This window comes from Canis aureus, chromosome 21 (genome assembly GCF_053574225.1).
Source record: "Canis aureus isolate CA01 chromosome 21, VMU_Caureus_v.1.0, whole genome shotgun sequence".
Classification (NCBI taxonomy): Eukaryota; Metazoa; Chordata; class Mammalia; order Carnivora; family Canidae; genus Canis; species Canis aureus.
Window position 1 is genome coordinate 31,472,880 of NC_135631.1, and position 27,686 is coordinate 31,500,565.

At 34.5% G+C, this 27,686-nt stretch overlaps 1 long non-coding RNA gene and 1 pseudogene across 1 annotated transcript in view; both read right to left on the bottom strand.

Annotated features, from left to right (window-relative positions):
* LOC144293458 (uncharacterized) overlaps positions 1 to 27,686 on the bottom strand; it is a 65,474-nt gene that overhangs the window by 23,933 nt on the left and 13,855 nt on the right. Inside the window, exons 2-3 of the long non-coding RNA XR_013360683.1 lie at positions 5,975 to 6,054; positions 226 to 336 (exon numbers count right to left, since the gene is read on the bottom strand). This is a non-coding gene — a long non-coding RNA (uncharacterized LOC144293458). The remainder of the gene's footprint in view (positions 1 to 225; positions 337 to 5,974; positions 6,055 to 27,686) is intronic.
* Positions 8,325 to 10,044, bottom strand: LOC144293457 (60 kDa heat shock protein, mitochondrial pseudogene; annotated as a pseudogene).

Here is a 27,686-nt window from a genome sequence, read left to right on the forward strand (position 1 = left end):
CCCGCGTGCTGCCCTAAGATAATGATTCTTAAAAGAGACACATATTTGTCATGAATTTAATGACACAGTTCTTCTCTGCTAGAGATAAATCTGTTAGAAAATCAGATACAAGCATTCGTGGAGGACCTCCTGCTCGTAGCCGGGATAGGAGGGCTTCGGTGGGACTTCCTCCAGCAGAACCCAGGTACCATCTTCGGGGGACACAGAAAAATAATGCATGATCACCTGGAAGCACTAGAGATTCACCAAAAGCAGGCAGAAGGTATCGAGTAGTCACCATCTGGAGGATGGAAATGTCACTGGATGACTGTCCCCTTTTTCTTTTAAGAACATTCCCTTAACTGGGCTCCGGTCTGTGACACGTGAGGTCACAAGAGCCCAGAGAGCTTAGAGCCTGATGGGCCACAGGGATGTGTTGAGGCATCGCAGCAAGCGGAGAGGAGGCAGGAAAGACGAGAAAGGAGAGTTTCCTGTTTTAAACGCCTCCAAGTCTGCTCATGAGCTCTGCTTGAACCCCTGGCCAGCCCGAGTCACGCGTGGACATGGGGGCACTAGCAGCCCGCAAGCCTAGAAGCATTGAACTTCCAGATTTCTGAGTCTGCTCGCCCCAGGAAGGGAGTTTTGAGTTTGAGTTCAGCCACTTAATGGAGTACTAGCACAAAGAAAAAGCAATCATCTTTTTTAAGACTATCACCCAAAGCAGAATCTCTACAATTTTTTCCTTCCCAATACCCAGGACACGACCAAAAATTTGACCCGTATTCAAGAAACTGCAACCAATCTGAGATGATCCAGATGCAAAAATTAGTAGACAAGAATCGTGAAGCAGCTGTTATAATTACGTTCATGGACACAAAGGAAAATATGCTTGTAACTAAAAAAAAAGAAATCTTACAAGGGAAATTAAAATGATCAGAAAGAACCAAATGGAAATTTTAGAGTGAAAAATACCAAATGAAATCTTTTATGTCATGTCCTCACGTGATCAGTACTTCAAAAAGGTGTTGGGTGAGGGGGACATTGTCACTAAAGAAATGCCATATGTCAAGAAAAAAAAATCTTTAATCTTCAGTCATTCAACATCAAAGACAAAGGCAAAATAATGGTAAGTTTGTGTTCATTCGGTAAAAAACCACCAAAAGAATAGACCAGGCAATTCACTCTGAGTCTTGTCAACACCCAAAGGGGAAATTGTTCTTTTACTGTGATATGCAAATTAAACATTTACTCTTTGATTACTTTATACTAAAATATACCCTAAAGGTAAATATAGAGCACGTTATATCATTTTTAGTTTGCTATTCAGTTATCAAAGGGTCACAGAACTTAATGTATGATTGCCAGGTCATGTTCCCATAAAAGAAAACCATCCTCCATCCTTGCTGAGCACACACATCAGAGAGATACACAATGGCTATAACTAAAATCTATAATCTGCAGGAAGGAAGGGGCATGGATTTTAGTACACTAGCCTTTTACCAATTACTTCTAAAAACAGTTTAATATGTGAGTTAACAAAATCTTATGATAGAAAACATCTCAAAATATATTAGTACATTGAGTATATATTTTTTCCTTTTGTGACTATCTCTAATAATCATAATTTCAATCTTTATAATATAAAACATTTTAGTAATAAGTTGGATAAATGAACTCAAGCTTTACCCATCAGTGATGCAAAAAGTGACTACACATTGAAAGATAAAAATAAAACATGAATCGTGCAGCCTTTTCATTTGACTTATTCTAGGCATTTTAAAACTACACCATTTTTCAACTTCACTGCTATCTACCTGATGGAGGTGAATTTCCTTCCCATTACTGCGAAATACTGAGGTGTTACAGAATTGAATCTGATAAAACATTTCAAAAAAAAAATTAAATATAATAAGTATTTAATTTATAGATAAAGCATTAACTCAATTTGATAATGCTAGTAAAATTTCATATAGATAAAAATAGTCACCTAAGAGTAGAAAATTACTTATTATTTCCATTAACATTTTTATGTCCATGAACTTTTTTTCAAGGAAAAATAGCCATTTATTTCTGATATAATGTAATTTTTATCCCCCTAACCCTGAGTGGACATTTCCAAGATAGAATCAATTACCTATTTACCTTTTCTTCCTCAAATCTACCAATGGATTTAGCACATAGATGCCAAATATACTAGCTAAATAAGGAATTCCTACTTAAAAATCTTCAATAAATCAATTAAAAAAGAGAAGTTTAGTTTCTTGGAGATTTTAGTCTTTTAGTTTTATACATAATAACAATTTTGAACTCAACTCCTATTTCATTTTAAAATACAGTATACAGATAGTATTTTAAATGTAACATTTTAAATTTAATATCTTAAGAAAGGATACAGAACATTCATTTCAATGGAAATTGTTTTAGTAAGTTCTGAACCTTTTCAGTTATATGTTGACCCAATTATATATACTTTTCTACAGAAACATTTGAAATTTCTTTCAAAAACGTTATTACCATTTTCCTTTATAACTTTTGGAACTTTCATAATGCAAGAACACTAATATTGTATAGATAGAGTAACCATCAAAGTTCAATTTCCAATTTAAAAGACTGAACTGAATTAATAAAAAATTTAATTTAAAGCAAATTGTTGACTTTTGGGGGACCATGATCTTTTATAGACTTAAACACTATTTAAAAAAAAATTCAAAGGAAGGAAAATAGTTTAATGACAAATCATAGAAATGTTACTGGAGCATTTGATGTTCATATTCAATGTTTTCCTTGGCTGAATAAGGATACCCAAAGATCTAAAGGTGTTTTCTTTTCTTTTTAAACAACTTTGGAGAGTGTATCCCCAATGGAAAAAGTGGAAAAAGAAGGGGATAAAAGTAAGTCCAGTAAAAAGAAACCATTATATTTTCAAAAACTTTGATCTTTGCATGAGGAACTAGTTAGGGTATGGTATTATACAATGTTATGTGTACACAAAATACTTGGAGATACTTAATTAGAGATATAACTCAACAAACTTACAGAGAAACAACACTCTGCACCTACTCTGAAGTGCTCCAGATATTCCTTTTTAATGGAAATTTTTTTCTGCTACTTCACTTTCTGTGATGTCATTGAAGTCACTGTTCAGACACTATACAAAACTCTCACCAAGTTAGTGATGGTTTCTAAAAAATCTCATTTGTGAGGATTACAGAGGAGACAAAGACATCCTAGTAAACCTTAGCTTCCCAAATAAGCCTTAAAAGTAAGGTAATGGCAAGAGCTATGTCTTTTTTTTCCCCTTAACTGTAGTAGTGGCCTTAGAGTTCTAAAAATCCAAAGTTTTTCTTGTATATTCACAATCACAGGTAATCCAGAAAAATAAAGGTGACCAAGTAGAAAATGGAAATTGAATGTCATGCCGTATTACCTAATCTATTATTTCCAGGTAGAGGTGGCATGCTTAAAAAGTAATCATTACTACTAGTAGTAGTATTACTTGATTTTTCTTTTTTTCTTTAAGCACAATGGACGGGAAATTAAATATCAACATTGAAAAATAATGTACTTAGATATACATTGTTTAAGTTGAAATGGAATTCTGGAATTAAGGAAAAGTTTTCAGAAGCTCAAAAATAGTTTTAAAAATAGAGGTTTGGAGTTTTAAACCTGCAAAAAGAATACCTTATTTCTGGGGGCTTGCAAAATTGCTAATGTTACCAAGGAGTCAGCACTGCAGGTAACAAAATTTGACAGAATTAACTTTATTTGGTGACGTGTACTTAAACGGTCAAGAGGTACCTCTTTCTATAGTTCATCCAATGACTGTTGTCCACCAAGACTATGGTAATTATTTTTTTTAAGATTTTATTTATTCATGAGAGAGAGAGAGAGAGAATGGGGCAAAGACACAGGCAGAGGGAGAAACAGGCTCCATGCAGGGAGCCTTCTGTGGGACTCGATCCCGGGACTCCAGGATCATGCCCTGGGCCAAAGGCAGGCACCAAACCGTTGAGCCACCCAGGGATCCCCTGACTATGGTAAATTAGACAAAACATTAAGTGTATTAGTAGGGCCATAATGACAATACGGCTCTACAGCTATTTATATATGCAGATGCAGACATAAAATCTCAGTTTCATAGTTCATTTGAAAAAATTAAAAGAAAGAAAAAAAAAAGAAAAAATTAAAAGAGAAAAGAAAAAAAAAGAGAGAGAGAGAAAAAGCAAAGCAAAGTAAACCAAAGAAAAGAAACAAAAGAAAAAAGTACAAATAAATACCTGGCAACATGAAAGTCAGTCTTCACATTCCAAATGAAATAAATCTAATGTCACATATTAAAACAAATTTAGACAGTAGCATATTAAGTTCAAGAATCAGAAGTATGATTTAAATAGTATAAAACTTCACTTTTATTATAAACAAGTAGTTGTCCAAATTGCTTTGTATGCCAAACTGAAAAAGATGATTTTCCACAGCAAGGCAATTATTGCCAAAGTATGATTTTATTTCTTATGAATACAGACTCTTAAATAATTCTTTGTCTCATAGCCACTTGCTACATGGTTCTTAGATATTTTTGATAAATATATTTGCTAACTGATTTCTAAGTGAGCTTTGACAACAAATTCATCAGTATAATGGAAATTATGAACTGATGATTCTAAAACCAGACTTACTAGCAATGACTTCCTACTCTGCTCAACCAAACTTAGCTCTGTGAAGGCAAGAACTTGATTTCATTCATCTTTATATTATACTATAATTACTACCTTGTTGAGCACATAAAATCTATTACTACTGGCTGAGTAAAGAGGGAAAGAATAAGTGGATATGGCCAATATGACAATCTCCATCAGCCTCTGTACACCCAAGCATTTTCATCTAGAACCCATGAATGAAGAAAAATCAAGATGAAGTCACTGGAAAATATAGCATAAAGCTAATCATAGTACATATTGAATATAACATAGTATTGTCAAAAATAAAGGTCTTTAGCTTGTCATTTAGTAACTGTCATAATTACCTCCAACTGAATGATATCCAATTTTCTCTCGACTTCCTTCCCTATTGTCAATTGTCCATCCACTATATAAACTACCTAGCGAAATACCTGGGATTCAAACTCTATAAAGCAAAAGCCAAATCCATTCGCATATCCTTCAATCTGTGAAAAACAATTGGGTTTTATTCCAAAGTAAAAATAATGAAATTTTTGGTTTCTATCAAATGTCTCTCATAATCAGCTAATCATATAATCCCTACTTTGTCAACTCGGCCTTTCTGATTCCTATTTCTCTACCTTACACTATCTTCTTTTACTCCTATCTCTTCACTGGTCTCATTTCTATAGTCTTTCTGACATCATTTTATTCTAATGAATAATTCAGATTAGTTTTTCTAAGTCACACTTAGATTATGTTATTATGCTAAAAAAATGGTTACCACATTAAATATGGTTCATTCAAATTAGCAAACAAAATTAACATCAACTTAATTTTCAGCTTTAGCCCTAGTAATTTCCTACTTGCATCCAACAGGCCAATCCAACTGTATCATTTCTCTTCCTGAAACAGGTACTCAGTGATGTCCCTTCTCCCTAAAAAGTCACCATCATATTAAGCGCTGAAATTCTACAGATTTGACGATGTTACCCTGTATGAAGTCTTCTTGGTATTACTAAAAAGTTGCAATCCTTTTTTCTTCTAAATCCCCCAAACGCTCTTTTAAGATGCTAATTATAATCTAACGATGCTACTTTTGTATTTTCTTACACTCATCTGATATACCTATAAACTATCTGATTGTGGGAACTCTTCTTTATTCCACTTTCTATGTATTACAGAATATAGCTCCGTGTCTTGCCCAGAGTAGTCAAAAAAGTCACTGAGTGAAATTTTAAAGTCAGCAAACTAAATAAAACTTGGCCACTCAAATCCATATCTGAGAGCTTTTAGTGTCTATAGAAAACCGAGATACTACTTAGGGAATCCCTTACCTCAGTTTGTGGTAGCCGGTCTATGACTCAGAGTAAACATTTGGATGTCTTGACTGGAATCATCTTTGTGGTTTGTTGTTCTGTGAAACAAAATATATTTGAAGGAATGTTATCAGTGAAAACACACTTTTCATTCTTTTTCCATACAGGTACTGACCACAGAGAGGACTCCCATATGACTAACACAGTGGAAACACCAACTCTTGTCAAACTATTTTTTGTCTAGAAGATTGGTGACCATCCTGTCACTCATACTGGCTGCTGAATCAGGGAAAGGAAATGAAAGGGAACCACTGGTACAGTTGGGCGAGTGGCCCAGACACACGCCTACACTTACTGCCAAGTATAAGAAGAAGTTGAAGAAGACATGACTTAAGTCACCAAAGTAGTTATTTTCCTGGTAAATATAAACTTAGTAGATGGCATATAAAATGGAAATAAGCAATCTACTAATAATATATACATTAAAATAAAAACCATTTGGCTTATTTTACAAAAACTTATTTTTAAATAATATTGTATATACAAAGGGAAAGTCATATGGAAAACCACAGTTAGCTTATTATAAAATGTATCAAGAATACTATTGAACTTTCTTAAGCAAAACAAGTATTTATTATGTTTAATGGCACTAATAAAAACCCAGATAGTAGAAATTAAAATTGTAAAATGTAGCACACAATTAACAATTTTATAAGCTAATTATATCTAATAATTTATTGTTTAATATTTATATATAAGGCACAATGTTTTATGTCATCTCAAGTGATGATAAATAAGGCAGTTGTTATCTATACTCCTGCAAACAAAGAGAAAGAACCACACAGATACATGGCAAGGATGATTTTTCTTGAACATCATAGAAAGTAAAGTGTGAACTCTGAGTTTGGAGCCTCTGTGTTATTCATTACTGGATTCCTGGACTGAGCACAATGCCTAGAAACTAGGACACAAGTAATAAACAAAAACTGAGTAAAATTCCACCTACCAGATTTGAACGTGTAATAGTTCTGTTGGATTTCTTATTTGGCTATACTTACTAGTTCCATAAGATCAACTTTTTTCAGCTTGTATTATAAATACAAATTAAAAATCTAAAATTATTTGGCATATGCATTGTTTCGATAGAATGATGATTATACTTTAGTGAGAATAAATAATATACTTTTTTCCAAAGAATGAAAATCAGCATTTATGATCTACCATAGACAGGATTCAAGATTGATATTTAAGCCAGTCTAGCACTTGGACTTCAGAAGCTCTGATAACCACATTTTGTGGACTTGGAGGAACAGACTGAACCACTGTAGATCGTGGCAGCACTGAGGATTACTGACGAGTATATATATTTAGAGCATTTCAATTATATGTATTATTTTCATGGTATTGGAGGGTTTTTTGCTTTATTCTATATTTTGTAAAGCTATGTATGTTTAAAATAAATACACACCTGATAGAAATGCATATTTATAAATATATACATATACACATATACAAATATACATACATAATATATGCTGATATATTAATGATTATAATAATTTATATATATATGTATAGTCTTATACCACCTTAAGTTTTTCTCTGTCTCAACCACTATGCTGTGATTCTCTGCCTGACTGGGCACGCGTGTACTTTCCTCAGCACTTTATTTGCTTATGAGAAGGGTATTGCTGTACTTCAAGGGAAAGACTGTGGCACCCTAACAAGGCAGTAAACATAAAGACTTGGAGGATATGTAAATCGCACGGGGATTCTGAATCCATGGATGACAGAATTTGCTGATGAATTTGACATATGGTAGAAGAGAAAAACCAGAGTCAGAAATAACATGAAAGTTCTGACTTTCAAAATTAGCAAGATGAAGTGGTCACTTGCTAAGCTAAGGGTGACAGGAAATACTTAAATAATTTTGCTGATAAAATTTATGAACGTACTATTAACAGACATTTTTTTCTTGCTTTTCACTTTCTGTATCCCCAGGAAACCCTATGGAACAGACTAAAGCATTTAACTGAATTCTCCTTCCGGTATTCAATAATCTAGCCTTCATCATGTTACCTCTGGTAGCCTATATGACATGACCAAGCAAGAATCAGCCAGCTCTAAATATTTAATCTGCCCAATTGGTCACCACCTGTGAATAGGAAGTCCATATCTATTAACTCTGCTGCTTATGGAATTGCATAGACAGCTCTAAGATATTGATCTGCTTGGACTAAAGAAGAAAAAGGAAATGGTCAGTGAATAACTTGTCAGCCCCTCTTAATATAGTGATGCATAGAAATATAGCCTAGTTTGTGCTGTTGATACAATCAAATTTGTAAAGGCTATAGCACTATTCTAGGGATCAGAATATGCCGCCTCCCATACCACCTCCCATACCACCTCCCATTCCACCCATTCCCTTCTTTAGGAATTTTGGTGACTACAACTTCTGCTGTAGTTAACAGAGAGGCCACACCAGCAGCATCCAATAAAGCAATTCTTACAACCGTCGTTGGATCAATGATTCCTTTTTCTACCATATTCACAAAATCTCCAAGCCTAGCATCATAACCAACTTCTGAGGAACTCTGTGTAATTTTCTCAACTATCAATGATCCTACAACACCTGCATTCTTAGCAATGGTCATTGCATGAATTTTGAATATTCTCTTAATAATTTTGATACTAATTCTTTGTCCTTCGTTAGCTGGAGTTATTGAATCCAAGGCTGCAGTGCACTGAAGCAGGGCACAACCCTCTCACAGAACAATGCCTTCTTCAACAGCAGCTCTTGTGGCATTGAGGGCATCTGCAACTCTGTCTTTTTTCACTCACTTCAACATCATTTGTCTCACCAACCTTCAACATAGCTACTCCATTTGAGAGTTTTGCCATTCATTCAACTTTTCCCTTTCATATTCACTAGTTGTGATATCTAACTGCTCAATGACTTCTTGAACATGTTTTTCAATTTGAGCCTTGTCACATTTTTCTTTTAAAAGCATCACATCATCTTTGGTCACAATGACCTCTCCAACTTTTCCTAAGTTGTGAGGCTGAACATCTTTGAGATTTAGAGTCAATCCTTCTTCCCCAAACACTGCACCACCATTAGCAATATCTTTAAGCTGGTTCTCTCTACTGTCACCAAAACCTGGAGCTTTGACTGCCACAACCTGAAGACCAAATTTTAGCCTATTTAAAATGAGTGTACTCAGAGTTTCTGCATGAACATCTTCAGCAATTATGACCAAGAGCTTATGGTGAGCATTGGCAATTTCAAGAGCAGGTATAATGGACTAGACACTAGAAATTTTCTTTTCGCTCAGTGTTTTCACTATGTTTCAGAACATAGGCCTCTTGGAATTCATATTTCTGACCTTTCAATGTATTAATAAAGGTGGAGAAATATAACCTCGATCAAACTTCATGGCTTCATGGCTTCAGTAATTTCTAATTCATCATTCAGTGTTTTTCCTTCCTTTACTGTGATGACACTCTTCCTTCCAACCTTTTTCATTGCATTGGAAATGATGTTGCCAGTTTCTTTGTCTCCATTTGCAGAAATAGTAGCAACCTGAGCAATTTCTTCAGGGGTTGTTACAGGTTTAGACTCCTTCTTAAGTTCAGCAATTACAGCATCAACAGCTAACATCACACCTCTCCTGATTTCCACAGGATTAGCAACTCTGCTAATCTTCTCCAAGCCTTCCTTGGCAATAGAGCATGCCCAGAGAGTAGCGGTAGTGGTGCCATTCCCCAGCCTCTTCATTTATGTTATTGGCGACATCTTGAACAAGTTTAGTGAGAATATTTTTATATTCTAAGTCAATTGACTTTGCTACGGTCACATCCTCCTTTGTTACTCTGGGACTTCCCCAACTCTGTTCAATAATCACTGTTCTTCTCTTTGGCCCCATAGTAATGGCTACAGCATTGGCTAAAAGGTCTACACCTTGAAGCATTAAGGCTTGGGCATCTGCACCAGATTTTACATCTTTGGCATAGGCCCAAGCGAGATAAGGAGCCAGCACTCTGGACACTGGCCTAATTTGGGGGAGGACTGCAGGTAATCGAAGCATTTCTGTGGGACAGTGGCAGAGCGTTCAGGCGGTGCAGCAGGCCATAGGAGGTGAGTGAGGGTCTAAATTTGCTTCTAATTTAGGCTAGCAGAACATAGACTGGCTTATCAAAACTGATAAAAAATAAACTTTTTCTATGATATATACCCATTATGTTCCAAAGTACAGTTGACCCTTTGAACAATGAGGAGGTTAGAAGCACCAATCTTGCTGCACAGTTGAAAATCTACATATAAGTTTTGACTCCCCCAAAACTTAATTACTAATAGCCTACTGCGAACTAGAAAAGCCTTACCAATAATATAGGAAGTCATTTCTCACATACTTTGTGTATTTATTGTATATTGAATTCTTAAGGAAGAAAGAGAAAAGGAAGTATTATTAAAAAAACCATAAGGAAGAGAAAATACATTTATAGTACTGTACTATCTTATATATATAAAGAACATGTATAATTGGACCCATGTAGTTCAAACTAGTTGTTTTCCAAAGGTCAACTGTATATTCCCTGTTTCTCAGTTATTATTTTTAGTTTGTATTTATACAGTTTTATGTGTTCTGAAAATAGGCTTAAATGATGAGGATTTTTTTTTATGATTTAACTTACTTATTTGAGAGAAGAGAGAGAGAGTATATGAGCAGAGAGAGAAAATCTCCAGCAGATTCTGAGCAGAGGCCAATGTGGGGCTTGATCTCATAAACCTGAGATCACGACTTGAGCAGAAACCAAGAATCAGGTGCTTAACAGACTGAGCACCCAGGCACCCCTGCATGATGAGGATTTCTTCATTTAAATAGTAAATTGATATTAAACAGATTAGTTTCTAATAAGTAAATCTTATCATTGAGATGAAGGAAACTTCAAGGAGTTCTCAGAGTAGTAACAAGGGGTCTGAAAATCTATTATGGATGATTTTGTAGATTCAGTAAACAGTATCTCCCATATCATACTTAATTTTTCAAATGCCCATGATACAATTTTTAAATCATAAACTTATTTGAAGATATCACTGACCACATGATAATTTGTTACACATTATCCTAATCAGAAGTTGCTGAAAGCATCACTACTTACTCCCTAGCGGATATCTACAAAACATGCTCACGTTAAAAATCAGGTCTTCAGACTTGAAAAGGTGTAGATACTAATTTCCTTCACCTTAGTGAAGTAACTGTCCTTAACTGATGCAGTCTATAATCTTCTGTCCTTTTGTCTGTAGTTAGTGGAGAGTGAAGACATCTGGTTATGATCAAATAGTCACAATCCTCTCATTTAAGTTACATGATTCAGACTATTTTTTTACATATTTGGAAAGACTATGTACAAAAAAAAGTGGACAGAAGGTCATGCTAACCCTAGATTATTTTGAATTTTTTCAGGCTTCATTGGAAATACCAATGCCCTATCATTATATTTCTTAACCCTTATTCTACCTGAAAGATGCTGTCATTTTAAAGTTCAATCTAAATGAGGCTGGCATTGCCCAAGTGCTGTCTTTGGTTAATTACTAGTGCTTAGTTGAGGCTCAACACATGTCAAATACAAGTAATTAAAACTAAAGTGCCCTCAAGCAAAACATTAAAATTCTTGCATTCCAAGGGGCCTCATTAAAACCAGATGACTAGCTTGGCTTCTAAAAAGACTTGGCTAAAACATATCCACTTCAAATCCATACTGTCTTACTTGCTTACAGCAGAGAATCACTGACTCGAGAACCCGAGGGTCCTCCAAAGTTTATCTAACCTCTTTCCAAGCAGAGTCTTATTTTAATATCTTGGAAAGAAACTATCTAGCATCTCTTTAGATTCACATGCAAGAATTTTCCAAGGAGCCTTGCATCATTAATTTGTATAATTTCTGAGAAAAACAAATAAAAAAACTTTGCTTTACTTTGCTGAATTCCTCTAACACAATCTTAGCCCAGCCCATGAAATTTTGGCCTCTCTGTTATAAAATAGCACTAGTTTTAACCGTGTCACTGAATAATACCCCACCCTGTGTACCTTCAATACACTGAGAGCACAAACTATGTACACTCAAAAAAATTTGTAAAGCCCATATTTAGTTAATATACATTATAACCATGTCTGAGCAATTAATAACCAGTTATTTAATCACTCATCATTATAGAGTATAAACTAATATCATATTTTTTTCTTTAAGATTTTATTTATTTATTTATTTATTTATTTATTTATTTATTTATTTGAGAGAGAGAAAGCAGGGAAAGGAGCTGAAGGAGAGGGAGAGAGAGAAAATCCCAAGCAGATTCTGTGCTAAGTGCAGAGCCCAATGTGGGGTTGATCTCATGACCCTGGGGTCATGACCTGAGCCAAAACTGAGCATTTAACTAACTGAGCCACCTAGGTGCCCCATTAATATATTTCTTAATGAATATCCATTTAAAAAACATATATAGGATTGGGTCTTCATCATGGATAGTTTAACAAGGTAATAGGTAAATAACCTCATGTAGTTCATGAATCAAACATAGAAAATATGCATTCTGTATTGAAAATAATCTCATCATATTAGATAAGTTAATAGGTAAACTTATTTATAATCTCTAAAGCCTACAGTTATTTATCATTTAGCAAATCTAAAGTCTGCCAATTACACTGCTTAAGCAAGCAGTTTCTTCCTGTCTATCAGCAGAGTACAAAAAAAAAAAAAATAAATCAATGCATATCCTTTCCTTTTTGCCACTGCTTCACAAGGTCAATATATAGCTAAGTGGCTTAAAACACGGTCTAGAAGAAGGCTCAGCTTTATGATACAACATCCGATTTTGACAGTGTGTGAGGGAAAAGACAGTCTTTTGAAGTCCAGGTAAATAATGAGTCACATTCTGTTTCCTCTCACACCTGTTTGCTCTGGGTACAGTCTGTTAACTGAGCACAGGATACTGCTGATTATAACTCATTCAAAACATGAATCAGAAAGATTCATTTGATCATTTCAGCTGAGAAAATGGAAAAAGCAATATCCTGAAGGGATTAGACTTTTACAGTGCTTCATGTTACAAACCATTATTAGGGCAGCAAGGTATCTGTTTCTCCAATGCATCATTTAAAAAATGTGATATATTTAAGTTACTGGATTATTTTTGCTAAATTGGCTTAATATAGTATGAACTAAATTTTATGCTCCAACCATGAAGCACAGTTTTTAATATCAATGTAAGGCTCAATCTTTTTTTTTTTTTTGTAAGGCTCAATCTTAAATAAAATATAAAATTATGCTTTATAGCAGAACATAAATCTTTATTTCTTCCTGAGTGTTTATCTTTCTATATATATTATTAGGTAGTGTTAAATACCTGGTAAGAAGAGCATATTTCTGCTTCACCTCTAACAATCATAACCACATATTATGCATAATATGAAATAGATTTATGCCTTTAATGTGTCTGTTTTGATAAAAATGTGATATGTTTAATATATTATTTCTTAATAATTTTAAATATTAATTAATTAATTATTCAATATTCACTTAAACTGTGTTTGATTCATAGGCTAGACAAACTGGGTGGAAAACCATACATCAAGCAATACATAAAGTTGCATACTTATATAAATATTCATCTTTGACTAATGAATATATGAATTTTAGAGTTTTTTCTTTACATAAAGCAACCATTTTTCTTTACATAAAGCTTTTTCAGATTTATTATTATCATGATTTTCTAAATATTCAAAACAAATGATCAAATTCTTATGATTCAGGTTGATTCAGAGTTAGGTTACCATCACTTAATTAGCTTGCCTCTCATCCACGATATCTTCATTTGATTAGTTCTTGCTTTGCTGTAGAATTGTAGAAAGTTCTGATTCTGGGGTTACTTAGAGGCCACACAGTACTTAGTGACTTTGGGATTCATTGTCTCCTGTTTTTTTCAGCTCTTGTTTTTTTCTCTATTGGTCACATAGTTTTGCCAAAGGTAAAATTTCTCCAACTGAGAGGAAGTAGTAATACTATGTCCACAGAAGGAGCAAGACTGTTATTAGCAAAGCTTACTGAACTCAAAGGAATATGCTATTTTCCACTCTAGCATCTACATGTTAGATGCCAATAAAGAGTTTGTTTTATTGCCATCACTGGCCAATGACTGTGGCTAGAGTGATGTGTATTATAAGTCAGACAGATGCCAGATATTTCACTAGCTATAGAGAGAAAAAGATATGGAAGCAGGCATGACACTGGTCCCACCAAAAAGCTCCTCAAGAAAGGATAGAGTTGGTTGTTAATACATGAAATGCAGAGAAATAAAGGTATTAAAATTCTGTCCTTTGGATTTCATCTCTTAGATGCCCAGATAGCACGCATATAAACAATCTGATGAGTAACTCCACCTAACATAATTATTTCACTTACCATAAAAATGTACTCATCCTCTCCCCAAAGGGCACAACTCAAAGACACATTAAGTCATCCTGTTCTAAGGCTGGCCTCTCTGGGTAAAATGCATTTCTCTTAATCAAATCCAGATGTGAGTCCCCACAGTACTATAACAAAATTCTAATTACAAATATAACCATTCCATCTTACACAACAGACAGTGTTAGGACAAATAAAGACAGTACAATAAATATTCCTCTTTGAAAAGCAGAAAGGAATAATCACGAGCTCAGACCTCTCTGCTAGTGGCACAAATTCATCGCTTTGACCCACTGGGAGGCACTTTCCTGTTGAGTAATCTCCACAGTCACACTCATAGGGTACTAGCCTTGGTCCTATAGGTTCTCAGGGCAATTACAGGTAGTTAACATCTAAGGACGAATTTTCCAAACAGTACAATTCTCTCAAATAGTCATCAATCTATTAAGTCCTACAGGGTAATTCTATCCAGAAGTAATAAAAAACAAAAATGTTGTCATATTATGCTTTTTAAGTCTATCTTGCCCTTGCATTCTGTGCCTCTTAACAACAGTGAGGTGGTAGTCCAGTCCCTATATTCTAGGTCAGTGGCTTTTCCCTTGACCTCCTCTCAAGTCAGTATGAATCTGCCAACCAGGATGGAGGAGGCAGAGACATGCATTCATCTTCACAACTCTCAACCAGCTCCCTGGAGATGGTATGTATGTGTGTGTGTAATCTTATAGCATCTATAATCAGGTAAAGGAGAAAACAGAAAGAGAGATTTCAGAAGGCCCTGGATATTTGACTGTCTATGTTCCTCCAGGGTTTCAGTCTTATTCCCTGACCTGTATCCTATCTCCCTGAACTGTCCTCAACTTAGGAATTGGCAAAAAATGTAGTGCTTTATATTTCCTTAAGGACATGATTATCCTACTCCTGGTGTCTTTGAGGCAAAACTGAATGCTTTGCAGACTGAGACTATAGGTGAGAAGACTCTAGGCTCACATAACTGTTCTTTTAAAAATGAAAACTGAACTGAAATGAAAGAACACTTTAAAGAGGTAATGCAGGTACATGGTAAAAATTTCAAAGAATACACAGTGAAAAGTAATACTTCCTATAAAGCTCACTTAAATTCTAGGTCCCTGGGGCCAATCACCAAAGTACTATGTGGTATTGCCAGAAATGGCCCATGGTTATAATGGCCTGTGTATGTCTGTCACGGTGTGATACCACTGCACACCCACCCAAGTGACTACAATAAAAATGATCAAAAGTGTTAAATGTGACACTAATGTCAAGAAATTATCTATATATACACTACTGACCAGATTGAAAATTAATACAGGTGCTTTGGAAAATGATTTGTTAGAATCTGCTAAATCTATGAATGGACAATTCTACTCTCAGATATAGAGTTAACAGAAATGTGTACATATGTGTACCAAAAGAAATTAATGAGATCGTTTATAACAGCACCATTTGTAGTAGCCCCAAATTAAAAAAAAAATAAATTCCTATTAAAAACAGAATAAGTAGGGACACCTGATTTGGGCTCAGGTCATGATCTCAGGGTCCTGGGTTTGAGCCCTGTGTTGGGTTCCACACTCACTGGGGAGTCTGCTTGAGGATTCTCTCTCTTCTCCTCTCCCAACTTGTATTCTCTCTCTCTCTCTAAAATAAATAAATAAACCTTTAAAAAATAAATGATAGTAGAATAATAAATTTTTATATTCTTACAATGTGATGCATGGCAATAAGAATGAAAAATCTACCACTATTTACAGCAGTAGGTATAAAGATCACAAACACAATGCCGAGTGGGGAAAAAAAGCCAGACACAAAAAAGAATGCTACATATGATTCCAGTTACATGAAGTACAAAAAGAGGCAAAACTAATCTATGCTCATAAAATCAGGATAGTGGTTATTCTGAAGGTTGGCTAGAAATGTTGACCAGTATGTTCACTTTTTTATATGTGCATGAAACTTCAAAAATAGCTAAAAGAAAGGTAGAAGTGGAAGCATTGCACATAATCAAGAATTATCGTATATTTAATCAAGAGTTAAAATGAATGAAATAGAGTCCTATTTACTGACACAAGTATAACACCAAAAGAGTGTTATATTTAAAAAGAACATAGCAGAATAATTAATACGATACCATGGAATATATAGTCCTACTTTTATACATACATATACATTTGAAAGTTTATTTAAAATAATCATTGGAATATATACTGAACTGATAAGAGTGTTTATATCTTGGGAAGAATAATAATAGTCTCTTAGTAAGGAATTAAGATGATATTTTGCTCTATTCTTAAAACTCTTTTCTGTGTGAGCTAAATTATATATATATATATGTATGTATATATATCATATATGTATGCATGTACACATACATTATACATCCAATAGAGTTTCTGATTTGGATGATAGTAAAGTTCTCGAGGTCTGTTTCACAACAATGTAAATATACTTAACACTATTGAACTTTCAACTTTAAAATGGTTAAGATAGTAAATTTCATGTCATGTATTTTTTACCACAATTTTAAAAAATGAAATTAAGCTAAGTTCCAGAATAAAAAAAGATAGAATTATATTCTCATTCTAAACTTTGCTCTATTCTCTTAACATGTCCTAAGATTTATTCACTTTATATAAAGCTGCTTCAATTATTTCAAATGGTTGTAGTCTATGCCATTGTATAGAAACATGACTAATCGCATGTCAGTTCTTCCTACTGATGGGCAGAGACTCCCAAGCCTTATTAGCACCAGGAAAATAGGGAACAAAATCCACCAGAAAGCAACTTTGTCCTCTCAATCAAAATTAAAAATTAGTATTTTCTCAGACCTTTTTATTCTGCTTCAGGAAGGCATGCCACAGACACCTGCACATGTGGGCCAAGATATATGTGCAAGAGTAGTCACTGCAGCATATTTCGAATCGCAAATTCTGCTCCTAAGTAAAAGAAGCAGCAGGACAATGGACATTGTATTCAACGGAGAAACTAGTAACCTGCCATATTTCTCAATGTAAGAAGTTCCTTAACGGATATTACCCTGTTTTATCTTCCAATCCACAATTTTCAGTATGCTTAGCAGGATAGACATTCACTACCTTTTCACCTGATAGCGTCATTTCCTTCAGTCTGAGGGAAGTAGACAATTTACTTACAAGAACTCAAGGTTGACGTTTCCCTTGTGCTTTGGTACTTAGCCACACCTGAAGGTAATTGGGTTAAATATTTTTAAAAATATATCACTTATTTATTAGTTCACTTTATTTCTATATGTCTCTATTCCTATCTGAAAAATAAATTGTTGTTAATTAATTCAAGGGATTAGGACTCCTGATTCTATTACCATAACTTCTTCTGAAGGTTCTGACCAAATTCCTTTTCAATAGCAATGAAAACTGACTTGAGGAAAGAGGCTGGAAAGTTGTGTTTATCTTTTATTTCTTATAGCCCTGTTGTCTAGCAACAAGTGGACACGGTAGACATTCAATAATATCTTTGTGGTTACTGGTGCTACTGGATAACAGTTTTTTGGTGCCTTCACAATCAGACAAGTGGAAATAACTATGGGTAATGAGGTGATAAAATATTTTTCTAAAAGTGCGAGAGTAAAAAAAATAAATAAAAATAAAAGTACAAGAGTAGTGTACTAAAAACAGGCACAACAATATGTATATTTATAGTTTTCTCTATCAGAGACTGGCCGTTTGCATGAGCTATCTCTAGACACTTAAATCAGCTTTCAGGATAGGGTGTGTATTTTTAAATAATGAAATCAGGGTTCAGAGAGTTGAATGATTGAAGCACACACAGCTGCAGTGAGTAGCTGAATTGCAAGTCCAGATCTCTCTGACTTCAGCCTCTCTCACCATTATATCGTGTTGCTTCACAAAAAGATAAGGCTATGTACTTTCTAATTATATCTTCTTAAGGATTATCTAATCTTGGATTAAACTTCCAATGGCTTCCTATGCAAATACGTAAACCCATCAACATGGTATACATGGCTTCTTTTTGTTCAATATACAGCTATTCAATAAAAACTCAAAAAGCTAATTTAAAAACATATTTAGCATCCTAAAGTAGTTAAAACTATACATTAGAAACCAAATGACCCAATCTCCGGTCACAGAGATCATGTAAAGTTGAACTTTGAGTCAAGCATGTTTGCTTACCCGATTTGGTATATGTTAAGTGGCATGTAGCTCCCATAAATACAGAGAGCACCAAAGGTCTTCCCCACATCAGAGTTTGGGTAACACTTCATTTCACCAAACACAAATATAATATAACTTCTCCATTCTATATTTATGGGGCAGGTGTTGACCATATAATAATAAGTTTACTAAAGTAATGTCAACTGGCAAAGTATACCCCATAAACAATATTGGTAAATACAGTAGGTTCATGAAGAAAACGCACTGTTTATTTCTGTTTTCCAAACGAGAGGGAAGGTTACAGCACATAGCAATTACTTTGAGGCTTTTTGCTTCACAAAGGTGGCTTCCAATTTCATGACCACAACTCTGGGGAATGCAGTTGGTGTGGTCAGAGTCTAAGCAGGCCCACCTTCAAGCTCACCGTCCAATCAGAGCACAGCGTCCTGCTGGGGGTGGGTGGCTATTACAGCTTGGTGCTGCTTTCAGAAAAAAAGAATACACTAGCACTATGATTGAGGCCATTGTCAAAACATGGTCTTCTTGTGACAAGATGTGGTGGTAATAAACTGTCATTGATGCCTGTTAACTGGAAAAATAACCCTTTCCAAAACAGAACTTTTTAAGCTAAATGGAATTAACTGAGGCATTTTAACTCAAACTACATCAACTCACACCAACAAATATTTATTGTGTAATGGGTACAAATTCCCGTGCTCCTTTTTAGGGGCCATAATATATATATTTTTAAAAAACCATGTATTTATTTAATATTTACTTATTAAACCCTTTATCATAAATTCTGCTTAATAAGTTCATATTAAATTTTGTGTTGGGAACTCTACTGATTGCACCTCAGGCACACCCTTGCGCTCTTCTGCAGTACTGTTCTATATAGAATAGGATTTCGAAAATTGATTTGTGTTTATTTATTCATCTAACAGTTTTTGAGTAGTAACAACTTGCTATGTGTAATGTATGATTGAGTACTGTGTTAGGTTTCTCCAGAGAAACAGAATAAATAGGAGATATGTGTGTGTGTGTGTGTGTGTATACAAATATATATAATTTTAAGTTTTTAATATACGCAGTTAACATGCAGTGATATATTACTGTCAGGTGTATAATATAGTGATTCAACAATTCTATACATTACTCAATGTGCTTCATGATAGGTGTACTCTTAATTCCCTTCACCTATTTCACCCATTCCCCCCACCACCTCCACTCTGGTTACCATTCATTCTCGATAGTTAACAGTCTGGTTTTTGGTCTGTTTCTTTTTTTTTTCCCCCTTTATTTTGTTTCTTAAATTTCACATATGACTGAAATCATATGGTATTTTGTCTTTCTCTGATTGACTTATTTCACTTAGCATTATACTCTGTAACTCCATCCATGTTGTTGGAAATGACAAGATTTCATTAATTTTTATAGATGAACAACATCTTCTTCTTTATCCATTTATCGGTCAATGGACACTTGGGCTGCCATAGTTTGACTATTATAAATAATATTGCAATAAACATAGGGGTGCATATGTCCTTTCAAGTTAATGCTTTTGTATTCTTCTGTATTGGTAAAAATCCAGTAGAGTGATTGCTGGATTATAGAGTAGTTCTATTTTTAACATTTTGAGGAAACTACATACTGTCTTCCAGAGTGGCTGCTCCAGTTCAAATTCACACCAACAGTGCAAGAGGGTTCCTTTTTCTTTACATCCTTGCCAACATTTGCTGTTTCTTGTGCTCTTGATTTTAACCATTCTAATAGATGACAATGAGTGAGGTTGAGTACATCTTTATGTACCTGTTGGCCATCTGGATGTCTTCTTTGAAAAATGTCTGTTCATGTCTTCTGTCCATTTTTAAATTTGATTTTTTGTTTTTTGGATGTTGAGTTTTGTAAGTTCTTTATATATTTTGGATATTAACCATTTATCAGCTATCTCACTTGCAAATATCTTCTCCCATTTGGTAGATTGTCTTTTAGTTTTATTGATTGTTTCCTTCAGTGTATAGAAGATGTAGTCCCAATAGTTTATTTTTACTTTTATTTCCCTTGACTCAGGAGACATATCCAGAAAAATGCTGCTATGGCCAACGTCAGAGAAATTAATGCCTGTGCTCTCTTCTAGGATGTTTAGGGTTTTAGGTCTCACATTTAGGTCTTTAATCTATTTTTATTTTATTTTTGTATATGTTGTAAAAAAAGTGGTCCAGTGTCATTCTTTTGCATGTATCTGTCCAGTTTTCCCAACCTCATTTCTTGAAGAGACTTTTTCCCATGCATATTCTTGCCTCTTTTGTTGAAAATTAATTCACCATATAATTATTGGTTTGTTTTTGGGCTTCCTATCCTCTTCCATTGATCTATGTTTCTATTTTTGTGCCAGCACCACACTGTTTTGATTACTACAGTTCTGTAGTATAACTTGAAATCTGGAATTATGGTACCTCCAGTTTTGCTTTTCTTTTCCAAGATTGCTTTGGCTATTCAGGGTCTTTTGTGGTATATACATATAATTTTAATCTGAAAGTTTCTATTTTTTCTACATGACTTGAAAATTGTTGCATTTTATCTTTATTGATTTAGAATTTTTGATTTAGAATTTATAATTTAGAATTTTTGAGATTAATATGAAAATATATTTTAGAGTATCCTTATAGAATGACAGTAACTCAACACAAACACCAAAGCCTCCTTTCTTTTCACCTGCACTGAAATAGAAAAAAGTTTCACTGTCAAGTAAGGGTCACTTTCCCAGGGGGAAGGAAATAAAAATCAGGACAATTATGTAATTTTATGGTTGTTTTTCCATCTTACATGGTAAGTCTACAATAGTTTATGGTAACAGCTGTGAGTAGGTTTTAAAGAATATTTCTTTCCTGTTTCTTTTGGTAACATGAGTCGCTTTGATTTTTTTCTTTTGGGTATTGATATAAAGGAATATTTTGCTTAGTCAAATGCTTCACACTACCTAAAAAAGGCATTATTTGTGCATTTTTTTACAGAGTGAAATGACAAGATAAGCCATTAAATTAAATAACTGTGAATGTATGCATAACATTGCTATAGTATTATGATGAACAATTTGGATCATGTATAGAGTCATCTGAGGATGCCCAAAGTCCAATATAACACAAATTTCACTTCTATTCTGACTGTATATGTTTTCATGGCCATGGTTTTCTAGTTAGCCATGCTATTTTTTAGATTATTATAAAATAACATATTGAATTATCTAGATTCTTTTTTTTTTTTTTTTTTTTTTTATTGGTGTTCAATTTACTAACATACAGAATAACACCCAGTGCCCGTCACCCATTCACTCCCACCCCCCGGTTTCTCTTCAGATCGTATAAATCTTTCGCCTTTTAGATTCTTAACAGATCTTACTTTTTCTTTTGAGTAGAATCTTGATAATAAAAACATAATAAATCTTAAAGTAGTTAAAGGTATCATATAGATGTTGATATTGAGTGTTACATTTTATGTTAAAACTGTTATTGAAAATAAAGGTAAATTCTAGCTATTGTTGGGTTTAATGATGACAGTTAAAATAAACTTTGAGATCTGTTAGTGAGAAGCACAGTATTCATGAAAGCCTTTAGGACTGCTGTAAATATACACACATACTTAATGGCCTACACACACACACAAACATGCACACACACACACACACACACACTAGTTTTCATCAGCTCCTGTGATCACTGCAGCTGATAATGTGTGGTTTTTTTTCAAGAGTCATGATGTTTAGGAACAGCAAAATGCATAGTTTGTTGTCAAGTGTTGACTTGGGCCAAGATCAAAATCTATGGGAAGAGGCATACAAGATGCAGATTCAGCCAAACAAAATTATGGTGACATACTCTTTAGTTTTCCATGTAAGTCATGGCATTTTTCTAGGAATGAAATAAAATCCATCTAGGCAATCTTGTTTACAGGTAGAATAACTTCTTCAAGTAGTTTCTTCCCTATAATGTATCGCCTTCATGCATGCTTCCAATAAACATTCTTTTAGCAGTTTATCTGAACTGTCAGAGGATTCAGTGAAATCCCATTGAGTGTGATGACTGGGATTGCCCTGCTCACATATTTAAGGAATGTTTTGAGTTCAAGGAAGGGGAAATGACTCTCATAAGATTACAAGAGCACATTTTTCCAATACTGTTTATTCTGAGCAGACAGTGAAAGGTACTTGAATAAAATGAGTATGACTAGACTTGCCTTAGTAGTGGGCAATGCAAGTTGTTTTTAGATTCGTGGAAGCTCCGAGACAGATGACTCTTTATTTTTTGACTTGACTTGCTTCAGTGACATGAAAGGAAACTGTGGGATAGTGACTAACACAAGTGGGAACAGTGGAAAGGCTAGAGAAAACCAAAATAGAGTTGGTGTTTAAGACATTTCCTTAATTGTTGTTTCTTGACTTAACTCCCCCTCTCTTTCCATCACACATCTTTGGAGTGCCTCAAGTTTAGCTTTTGAGACATTTGCTACAGCAATGATTATTTTGTATGCAGCAAACACAATTTTGGAGGGTCTGGTTGTAGGAGTCTTTATTATCTCTTTTAATGTTTTTTTTATCTCTTTTAATGTTAATGTGAATTATTTCCTGTAATATTTAGAAATATTAAAGTAAGAATCTATTAGAAGCCAAACTTAATATGTTAATAGAATATAAAATCAGGAGCATAAATATTGCTTCATGCCTTTCAAACTTGGCAATTTTAATTGGAAAGGTTACTTCCGTAATGGATTTCTGTGATCTCTTCCACCATGTCCCTAAAGCAGCAAGTAAATATGTTCGAGGAAGCTGACCTCTGAAGAACACTCTTGATTATATTACTTCCTAGTTTCCTTTGATACCATATTCTTCTAGACTCCTCTACTGAATATTTAGTTTTATTTATCCTTCCTTACATACTTTTCTAATCTATACATTTTTTATATTTTCAGATTTTACTTCTTTGCCCCTTTTTCGCTCTATACTTTCTCAACCAGTTATGTCCCATAGAACTTTTCATAATAAGGGAATTTTCTGAAAACTGCACTATCCAACATGGTAGCCTTCAGCTACATGTGGCTAGTGAGCACATTTAAAATAAGGTTGAGAGAATAATAAAGAATATCAATGAGATATCACTCTTTGGTTATGCTACCCACTATCACTATTGTCTGCATTTATTTCCTCAATTTCTCCTTTTCATTTCCTTTTTTCCTTTTCGATTTGCCTTCTTTTCTCTCAACTCATCTTCTCTGAAGACCTCTCTTATGCTCACAGACTGATCTATTGCTTATTGCTATTGGTCTCCAAGTCACTACACATTCAGTGATTTATTCACCATATATTTATTAAACATTCATAGGTTTTAGACATCATACAGATGTAATTTAAGAGTGAAGAATGAGGGGCACCTGGGTGGCTCAGTTAGTTAAACATCCAACTCTTGATTTTGGCTCAGGTCATGATCTCAAGGTCCTGGGACTGAGACCTGCTTTAGGCACTGTGCTTCCTGTGGAGTCAGCTTGATATTCTCTCTCTTTCTCTGCCCTCCCACTCACATAGACATACTCTCTCTAAAATAAATAAATAGGGACGCCTGGGTGGCTCAGTGGTTGAGTTCTGCCTTTGGTTCAGGGCGTCATCTTGGAGTCCCAAGATCGAGTCCCACATCGGACTTCCTGCATGGAGCCCACTTCTCCCTCTATGTCTCTGCCTCCCTCTCTCTGTGTCTCTCATGAATAAATAAATAAAACCTTTTTAAAAATAAAATTAAATAAATAAATAAATCTTTTTTTAAAAGAAGAGTGAAGACTGATATTGAAGGAAAAAAATGACAAGTAGGATGACTATTTCAGGAGGTGAATATTTACCTACTAGAAATTTTTGTGGGGATATCCTATCAACCCATATAATTTAGCATGTTGAGAGGATTTTAGGTAATTGTAGTTTTCCTAAAGCTAGAAAGTACAAATCCCAGTTTCATATGGTCCTTTTGTTTTTTGGGGAAAATTATATGAATGGACAAATACAACAGCAATAACAATAACAAAATTACCTTAAATCGAAACCAGGTATACATATATATTATACATTAATATAAATTTGGGTCACTGTTTAGCTGGGCTTCTTCCTTTTAGAGACAGTGCGGGGAGAGGCAGGAAGAGCAAGAAGCCTTGGCTCCCTGAAGTGAAAGGACAATGTGCAAACAATCAGTTTGGGGGTGCAGTGGTGTGGCTACTGTTGCTGTAGCTTGGCTGCTTAATGAGGGATTTTTGGTACCATATGGGAAGGGAAGTGATATTGTTTGCAGAATACATTGCAAAAGGTAAAAATAGAAATTTCTTCCTACTCTGCCACCAACTTTATACTTTTAAAAAAGCCAATTCTATAGAGAACTGAAAAAATGTACTACAATGAATAACTGTAAACCTCCCACCTAGATTTACCAAGTATCCGTATCTTTCATTATCACTTTATCTCTATATATATTTGTGTATATTTTTAACCAGTTTGTAAGTAGAATGTAGGCATAATAGTTCACAAATATGTCAACATCAGCTTCTAAAAATAGAGGCATACTCCTGCATAACCACACTATCAGATATAAAATAATTTCATAAAATATAGTCTACAATCATCATCCCCAATTGTCTCAGAAGTCCTTTATAGTTTTTTTCCTAATATAGACTCCAATCAAATTTCATACATTGCATTTGATTGTTACAGCTCTTTAGTCTATTTTATTGCAGACTCTCCTGTTGTTGTTATTGTTGTTTTATCTTATTTTCCACAATTTCATTGTTTTTTGTTTTGGCTGCATTTTGTTTTGAGGAGTCCAAACCATTTGTCTCATAGAATGGTCCACTTTGTGGATTTGTCTTATTTTATTTCCTTGTAATTACATTCACATAAAATGTGTTTAGCAAGAATGGCACATAGGTGTGATTCTGTGTGCTTTTTATAGCACTGCATAAGGAGGTAAGATCTTATCAGATTTTCTCACTATTGTTGAGACAGCTTGATCATGGGGTTAAGGGTGGTGATCGTAATACCTGTTTGCTTTAATGTTTTCCCTTATATTTAGTAATTTGTGGGATGATAACTTGCAACCAAGAAAAAATTATCTCCTCTAACAATCTTTTAGCCAATGGCTTTAGCATCTATTTGTAGTAAAAGCCTAAATTAGTTTATTACATTGGGAGCGACAAACTGATTAGTTCACAAATTTCATCATTTCTTCTACAGTCATTAGTTGACATTCTTCTGTAAAAAAAAAAAAAAAAAAAAAAAGAGCTTTCTTTTATTTTTAAAATGTTTTTGGACTTACATTTTTAAAGGAATTATAATCTAAATCTGTCATCCTATTAGATTCTCAAATTAACCAAAATAGTGTAAGTTCCTTTAGGTCAGTGTTGAGTCCTTCTTTTCTTTCCAGAATTCTTTTAGTGTTTTAGCACTTCTTTTTTTTACTGGCATAATACATATTCATTTCGTTTCATCAATAAGGGTGTTTAGAGGGGCACTGGGTGGTTCAGTGGTTGAGCATCTGCCTTTGGCTCAGGTCATGATCCTGAGGTCCTGGGATTGAGTCTGGCATTAGCCTGCTTCTCCCTCTGCCTCTGCCTCTGCCTCTCTGTCTGTGTCTCGTATGAATAAATAAATAAAATCCTAAAAAAAAAAAAAAGGGAATTTAGAAACTAAGATCTCAGTGCTAGGTATTTCACTGCAGCTATCATTACTCATTCTACACCTTTAAAGTGTATGGATATAGCCACTCACTGTTAGTATTTTTAATCAAGAGTTCAATCTATTATTTTTTTAAAGGTTTTATTTGGGGATCCCTGGGTGGTGCAGCGGTTTGGCGCCTGCCTTTGGCCCAGGGCGCGATCCTGGAGACCCGGGATCGAATCCCACGTCGGGCTCCCGGTGCATGGAGCCTGCTTCTCTCTCTGCCTGTGTCTCTGCCTCTCTCTCTCTCTCTCTCTCTCTGTGACTATCTCTCTGCCTCTCTCTCTCTCTATGTGACTATCGTAAATAAAAATGTTTTTAAAAAAAGGTTTTATTTATCTATTTGACAGAGAAACAGAGACAGAGCACAAGTAGGGGGAGTGTCAGGCAGAGGGAAAAGGAGAAGCAGGCTCCCCCTGAGCAGGGAGCCCCAATCAGGGCTTGATCCCAGGACCCTAAGATCATGACCTGAGCTGAAGGCAGATGCCTAACTGACTGAGCCATCCAGGAGCCCCCAAGTTATTATTTCTAACAAAAATTTAACACTAAGTTTTTCCTACATTATTTTATTTTATTTTTGTACCTTTTTTTTTGTCTGTGAAAATCTTCCTTTTAATGACATTAACCTATTTATTTTTGTCTACAACACACATAAAATAAATAACACTAGAAATGTCCCAGATTACTACTACTAATAAATGTACTTAATAAATATCTTTAGATTTTTATTTCCTAATATTTTTTATTCCTAGAATAGATCTTATTAAGATTGGGTGGTCAGAGCACTGTGTTCAAAAGTTACTTGAAGTCAGATCTGTCTTCAGGCTCAGGTCATTGATCTCCAGGTCCTCGAATCAAGCCCCATGTCAGGCTCCCTGCTCACTGGGGAGTCTGCTTCTCCTTCTCTCTCTGTCTTTATGCACCATTCTCTCTCTCTCAGATGAATAAATAAAATCTTTTTTAAAAAGTTACTTGAAGTATTTTTTATAATATAGTTATCTTATTAATATATAGTTAGTTCATTTTTCTATTTTGATTACAATTTGCAGTTTGCTTCCTTTTACTTTTGATATTATTTTTATGTGTAAATATTTAATTATGTTAAAAATTTTATGTCCAACTCCACCCTTTCCCTCCCATCCACTGTAAATAAGCATTTTCAGTAGTTTCTGGTTCATCCTTTTCTTGGTTCTTTATGGATAATTATCTGTTTTCCCACATGAGAGCTTATTAAGTTATTAAACATCTGCACCTTGATTTTACCTGTAAAATATGGACTAGATACCAATTCTTCATTAATTTATACAATTTTTTTTCTCATTATTTCTAACACCTACTTAGTACTTATTTTTGTAAG